At 43.7% G+C, this 7,724-nt stretch overlaps 1 protein-coding gene across 10 annotated transcripts in view; it reads left to right on the forward strand.

Moving 5' to 3' along the window:
- ARNTL (aryl hydrocarbon receptor nuclear translocator like) overlaps positions 1–7,724 on the forward strand; it is a 109,928-nt gene that overhangs the window by 39,408 nt on the left and 62,796 nt on the right. The window lies entirely within an intron of this gene.

Here is a 7,724-nt window from a genome sequence, read left to right on the forward strand (position 1 = left end):
AGACACTTAGTTTTTTTTTTTTTTTTTTGAGACAAAGTTTCACTCTGTCACCCAGGCAGGAGTACAGTGCTGTGATCTTGGCTCACTGCAACCTCTGCCTCTCAGGTTCAAGCAATTCTTCTGCCTCAGCCTCCCAAGTAGCTGGGATTACAGATGCCCGCCACCACACCTGGCTAATTTTTTGTGTTTTTAGTAGAGACTGGGTTTCATCATGTTGGTCAGGCTGGTTACAAACTCCAGTCTGACCTGGTGATCCACCTGCCTCGGCCTCCCAAAGTGCTGGGATTATAGGCGTGAGCCACCTCGCCCGCCCTTTTTAAAATTAGAATAAAATAATTAAATACTTGACCTTTGGCTGAATCTTTGTTGAAATAGGCAAAGAGTTTGTGCTTCTCAGAACTTGAGGCCATTGCCTTCTGCAGTCTTTCCTCTGGTGAGTCTGTGCCTCCTTCTAGCTAGCACACTCCCAGCACTGTGGCCACATGTGGAGGGCAGAGAGGAGACTCAGCTTCCAATGGTGGTCACTCTACTGGGGGGCCCTTGCCAATACCAAAATTTTAAAAAACTATTATTTTATGAGCTTTTAAAAACTTTTTTGTTTTTGATATCACAAAAGTAATAAACACATGATAAATTCAAACAACAATGAAGTACTTTAACATAACCGACAAAATCTCTGTGACCTCCCCGACCCTTTTCTAACCATTCCCCAAACATAAGCACTTTTGAGAGTTTGCTTCTTATACTCCTGGACTTTTGCGTTTCTTGTTTCTTTGCCCTCAATCATGACATAGACACTTTCACTTTTGTTTCATAAAGATAGACTCTTTCTGTACATGGTGTGCTGCAACTTTCTTTTTACAGCTGTCAATTATTATGGTTCTTTTTCCAAGTGTATATGTACAGATAAATATACTTGTTACTTTTAAAGGTTGTATTCCATGATATGGAAGTATGTTAAGTAAATTTTGTTTTGTGCTGGTAGACACTCACGTTGTTTCTGATCTTTTGACATTGCAGCCATTGCTGCTGTGGAAATTTTTGTCCATGCCTGTGAACTTTTACATGCGATTTTCTTTGGTATAGAAACACAGAAGTAGGACTCTTGGCTTAAATGGTTTGCCATTTAAAATTTGAATCCATATTGCCAAATTACCCTCCAAAACGGCTGTACCAATTCATGCTCTTCCTAGGAGCGTCCCATTATGACTTTGCTAATCTAGTTTTTACTTAAACATGTATAAGAAGAGTAAACTTAAAAGCTCACAAATAATGAGCTTTATTTAATAAGCTCACAAATAATGAACATAAAAAATTACATGTAGGGCCAGGTGTGGTGGCTCACGCCTATAAGCCAAGCACTTTGGAGGCCAAGGCGGGCGGATCACCTGAGGTCGGGAGTTGAAGACCAGCCTGACCAACATGGTGAAACCCCGTCTTTAAAAAAAAAAAAATTACGTGTTTATCTTAGAAAAGCATTCAAAATATATGTCTGTAGATTTAATTATATGATTTTCATGTCTTGACTTTGATGATGGTTATCATCCTGCCAAGTGACAAAATAGTTCCCTAAATATGGTACTCAATTATTAAATAATTAATAAGGATATCAGTTGTGCCAGGTAGCCTTTGGAAGAATTACAGCCAAATCACAGCTTCCTTTTCCACAGCTCTGCCAGGCTGGCTTGTCTTTCCCACCGAGGGTTGAGTCATTAATACTAAGGCCCAGTCAGCATTTGAAGAAGCCCAGCCAGAGAGTGCCAGGACCCAGAGACCTGGGGAAGGAGAGATGGCAGGCAAAGTTTTTGCCTACAATGCCCGATGGCTTTTTCCTTTACTGAACTAGATGAGGAAAGGAAAGGGAAGCGATGGTCCTAGACTTCTGGTCATCATTTTTATTCATAGATTTCTTGCAGGAGTGCTAACAAAGGACAGGTCCGGGAGACAGTCAGCTTACCACCTGCTAACTCCATGTGAAATTTTGAATTCTCCCTTCTCTAGCTCTCCTCTCTGGCTCTTAGCTGGTATCTGATGTTTGCAAATGGTCTGCCCTTTATTGGCTTCTTATCGCTAACCTCACTTATGAGGCCAAGTAGACTTGATGCTCAGGCCATTTATCCTTCCAGGACTCTCTCAGTGTCATCAGACCCATGCTGAGCATTTTGGCCTAGTGGAAAGAGGTACATGGAGCCAAACAGACCTGGGTTCAAATCCTGGCATCATCACATTTACTAGCAGTGTGACTCTTTGGCTGATGACCTGACCTCTTTGAGCGTCAGTGTCTCCTTCTGCAAAGTAGGGGCAGTAACTCTTTCCCAGGGACGTTTTAAAGGATATACAAATTAATATTTGACAGATGCCTCTCAAATGTTCAGCATAAAATAGACAGTCTATAGATATGAGTCCTCTCTCATTTTCCTGCTGTAGAGGGAAAGTTCCTTGGGGATGCTCCAAGCTGGTGGCTACTTGTTGAGGATCCTGGAGTGAGAGGAAGGCTACCATGTAAACCCAGAGATGAATCATACACAGTGTGTATTCTCAGGAGCTCAGTATTTGATATGGGAGCCTAACAAGCAAATAGTGTGTTTATTAATAGGAATGATTAATAAAGGAATGATTAATTAACCTTCTTGGTGGGGTGGGGTGGGGTGGAAAAGCAGGTGGGGTACTGAAGGTTCAACAGGAGTTTGACAGAGAAGATAGACCATAAATAATTAATATACAGCTGTATCCACTAGAGATAAAGTTACATTTTTTGTGTACATGTTAACTTCTTTTGACCTTGCCCATACACTATTATATTCAAATTCAGCTCCTCTCTTTTCCCTTTCCGTTTCCTTTCAGCCTGCCTCTCCCTGAGCCCTGCCTTGAAATACTCAGCCACTGAAAATTTCTTAAAGATTATTTATTTTTACTGAGAGTTTACAAGAACTTTGGTGTAGCTGGGTTTTTTGCATTGCTTTTTCTACGATAGGTATAAGTTCTTTTGGGTTGCCCAGCAGTGAGCAAACTACCAACCATTTGATGTTTACTGCGTGACTCCTATATACTAAGCACATGTGCCATCTCACTTAGTCCCCAGAACGTCAGAGCAGCTTTGTGAAATGGGCTTCCCATTTTTTCTTACAGATGAGGAAACTGAGGCTTAGAGAGGTTAATGTACTGAATATTATATGTGTGTGTGTGTATATATATATATATATATATATATATATATATTGAGTGGGAGAGCCACAGTTCATCTCCAGGGTCTTTTTCTCCATCTTTGCTGCCTTGCTTGGGATCCTGCTTATAGTAGGTGGACAGCAGATATTTGTCTGAACATATGAGAATGCTGCCTGCCACGTGCCAGTCAGTTTGATTTGTGCTGCTGGTTTTGTAACCCACTTGGGGCAGTGACAGCTGCTTAGTTACTTTCCTGCTTGTTAGTGGGGGCCCAGGGTCACGCATCAGTCATAATTGACAAAAAACACAATTTCCCTTTCCTCTCAACTTTTATTTCTAAGGTACTTGTAAGCAGATAGATTAGACTGTTAACATTTTATTTTTTGCTTTATCTCTGCCCTTTAAAGACTATGTGAGAGAATACACAGTGCTCTGAGAGCCTGGCCTGTTAATCAGAAACTTAGATTCCAGCTTCGGTTCTGCTGGTAACTCCTCAGTAATTATGAGTAAATAACATCCCCTCTCCAGAACTACTAGATTATGTCCTTGGTGCAGTCTGGGGTTCGGGTGGTTCTAAGGATCCTGTCTATTGCATGAACCTCTATCACCGCGTGAGGCTGGAAGGAACTTGGCATTGATGTTGGATAGGCCTGAGTGAGTATACTGGCTCCTGTACTTCCCAGCTCTGTGACCTCACCTGACTCCCTGATGCTTGTCCTTGTCTATGAAGGAGGGCTAAGAGGACCTGCTTCCCAGAATCACTGTCCAGGCTGAATGAGAAGGAATGTCAGCTTCCTTCCCTCTGTCTCCAACTCCTGAGTGCACTGGTTTTGAACTAACTGGGTGTTTCTGCAGTTGAAACCAAAATACCTTTGTTAGGTGCGGTATTCATTACACCTTGCAACACACTGAGATACTCAATTCTTAGATTTCTTGAAGCTCTTTTTTGTTAAGAAACTCCTGAAAGGAAGATACTTTTTTACCCCATTGAGCTTTATTAGTGCCTCAATGACAGCACCTTATTTTTTCACCTTTTTGTCCCCCTTGCAGACAGCAGCTGCAGTGTGAGTCAGTTTGCATTTATATAATTTCTTTTGCATCTCTTTGCAAAGAGGAAAACTCCATTTATTTAGCAAATATCCATCATGCCCAGGCCTTATGTTAGGTGAAGGGATTCAGAGAGAAATAGAGTCATTGACTTCAAGAAGCTCACAGGGAGAAAAGGTGTAAATACATAAAGTGACACATGGGTTTGTCCCATCTCCAAGGTATGCAGTAGGTGCTGTGGGAGAAGAGGAGATGACACTGGTTTTCTCTTGGAGGACCTCATAGAGAAGAGGTAACTTGTGAGCAAGCTTTTTTTCTTCTTCTTCTTTTAGAGAGTCTTGTTCTGTCACCTAGGCTATAATGCAGTGGCACAATCCTAGCTCACTGCGGCTTTGAAATCTTGGGCTTCAAGGCATCCTCCTGCTTCATCCTCCCAAGTAGCTGGAACTACAGGCCTGTGCCACCTTCCTGCCTTATTTTTTTAAAAACTTTGTTGTAGAGACAGGGTCTAGCCATGTTGCTTAGGCTGGTCTTGAACCTCTGGCCTCAAGCGATCCTCCCACTTTGACCTCCTAAAATGCTGAGATAGCAGGCATGAGCCACTGCACCCGGCCATTGTGAGTAAGATGAGTAGGAAGGAGTCTACCAGCTGTACACAAGTAGGAGGGCCCAGGAGGAGCATAGGGCAGAGGCTAGATCCCTGGTAGGAGGTGACATACTGGGTGCATGTCTGGAGCCGGAGACAAGAGGTGGAGGACCTGAGTAGCCACATCTTGGCAGTCACCCATATGCTGGCAAGCTCAAAATCTTGGTTACCAGCCCAGATTGTCTTCCTGAGCCCCCAACTCCCATACCCTCTGCCCATTCAGCAGCTGTGCATTGAGGTGTAGTGGTCTTCCCAGACCCAACATAACTAAACAGAAGTCTTCATTTGTTCTTACAGAAACAAATAGGCCGGGTGCGGTGGCTCAAGCCTGTAATCCCAGCACTTTGGGAGGCTGAGGCGGGTGGATCACGAGGTCAAGAGATCAAGACCATCCTGGTCAACATGGTGAAACCCCGTCTCTACTAAAACTACAAAAAATTAGCTGGGCATGGTGGCGCGTGCCTGTAGTCCCAGCTACTCAGGAGGCTGAGGCAGGAGAATTGCCTGAACCCAGGAGGCGGAGGTTGCGGTGAGCCGAGATCGCGCCATTGCACTCCAGCCTGGGTAACAAGAGCGAAACTCCGTCTCAAAAAAACAAAAAAGAAACAAAATTAACCTTGCTTCTCCTCAGTCTTCCCCATGTTATGAGGTCCCATCATTTTTACCTGGCTACCCAGGCCTAAAATGCGGGCATCATCTTTGGTTCTGCTTCTTCCTGTGTTGTTCACAGCATCTGTTTGCAATATATCTTTTGTTTTACTTGTTTTTAAACTTGTTTGTTTATTTATTTATTTGAAACTGAGTCTGCTCTGTTGCCCAGGCTGGAGTGCAGTGCCATGATCTCAGCCCACTGCAACCTCTACCTCTCGGGTTCAAGCGATTCTTGTGCCTCAGCCTCCTGAGTAGCTGGGATTACAGTCGTCTGCCGCCACTCCTGGCTAATCTTTGTATTTTTAGTAGAGACGGGGTTTCACCATGTTGGCCAGGCCGGTCTCGAACTCCTGACCTAAAGTGATCTGCCTGCCTCAGCCTCCCAAAGTGCTGGGATTACAGGCGTGAGCCACTGCACCTGGCCAATTTACTTTTTTTTAATCAACACATAATAATTGTACATATTTAGGGGTGCATAGTGATGTTTCCGTACATATAATCTACAGTGACCAGATCGGGATAATTAACATATCTGTCATCTCAAACATTGCAATTCCTGATAGCTTGTACTTCAGAGTGTGTCCTGGAAGCTACCACTGCTCTTTAGTATTATCATTATTATTATTATATAGTACAATTAATATAATAAAACTGAGTCTTGCTCTGTCACCCAGGCTGAAGTGCAGTGGCACGATCCTAGCTCACTGCGGCTTTGAAGCCTTAGGCTTCAAAGGATCCTCCTACTTCAGCCTCCCAAATAGCTGGAACTACAGGCACGTGCCACTTGCCTGCCTGATTTTTTTTTTCGAGACACGGTCTAGCCATGTTGCCCAGGCTGGTCTAAATTATTATTATTATATTAGTTTGTTTCTTTATCAACCAAACAGACCAGACCACTGCTCTCTACCCTTGTTTAAACCTCCTCTGTCTCTCAGCAGGTCTCCGTCAGTTTTCTAAATAGGCAAAGAGATCTTTTAAAAAACAAATATGTGTCATTTCCCTGCTCAAAACTCTCCAATGGCTTTCTGGAATCTTTGGAATGGAATCTAAACATCTCGTCCGGGCCTGCCAGCCCCTCCTGCTCATCTTATCTGGTCTCATCACTTGGCACTCTCTGTTCACTCCATTTCAGCTGCTGCATCTTTCTTATGGTTCCCCTTCTTGCCTCATGAGTTTTGCATTTGCTGTCCTCAGACTGGATTGCTCTTCCCCAGATGTCGCCTGGCTCACTTTCACTCCATGCTGGCCTCTGTTCAAGTGTTCTCCCACCTGTCTGAAAAAGCGTCGTTCTGCCCCTTCTCCCCCACTGCTTCAACCATTCTGTCCTACCTTGCTTTGGTTTCCCTCATTAGCACTCATCACTCCCTGACTTTATATGAAATGTTTGCTTGTCTTCTTGTTTACTGTTTGTCTTACCCCACAAGAATATAAATCCGTGAAGATGGAACCTGGTCTTATCTATTGCATTCAGCACTCTAGGGCTTCAAACAGAGCCTGGCACACAGTAGGTGATCCTGAAACATGAGGTGGGTAGATGGACATATGATTGAGTTAATGCATGCCTGCATGCAAGTGAAGACTTTGGAGTTTATTTCACAGGCAATGCAAATCTAGTAGACATCTTTCAGGAGGTGAGTGACGTGGTCAGCACTTTTATTTTAGAAAGCCAGCTGGTAGCAGTGTGGGGGCTGGTCTGTAGGAGGGAGGCAGCAGAATTACTTTAGCGGCTGTTAAAATTGTCCAGGAAATTGATGCTGAGTGTTGTGCTAGAGCTGTGGGGATGGAGAAGAGGGGACAGATGGCAGGACCTGAAGATCTTTGAGTGTCTTTGATTTCTGTCAGGATAACTTGGTGTAGTGATTCCTTTATAAGAAAAGCAGGAGGGGATAAGCTGGTCCAGGGAGAGACCGTTGACACTCTGTGGTGTTTTTTTCACCAAGCAAACCTAGGCCCCGGGATGCATGTTCTCTGCAGGGCATTGACTCTCTGGGGAGTGACTCTGCTGCTCCACAGCCTCCCCGTTCCACTTTTTAATAAGAGGATAGTCAAGATGGTGGTGCCAATGAATGGGATTCTTCTTCCTGCAGATAAATCCATATATATTTGCACACTCCAAGCCACACTAAGTCATTGGGTTTTTTTCTCACAGTGGGTACATTTTTCTGTATTTGATGCTGCTCTGACAAATTCTCCTTTTCTTTTTTTTTTTTTTAAA

The sequence above is a fragment of the Cebus imitator genome, unplaced genomic scaffold (genome assembly GCF_001604975.1).
Source record: "Cebus imitator isolate Cc_AM_T3 unplaced genomic scaffold, Cebus_imitator-1.0 Scaffold39, whole genome shotgun sequence".
NCBI classification, from domain to species: Eukaryota; Metazoa; Chordata; class Mammalia; order Primates; family Cebidae; genus Cebus; species Cebus imitator.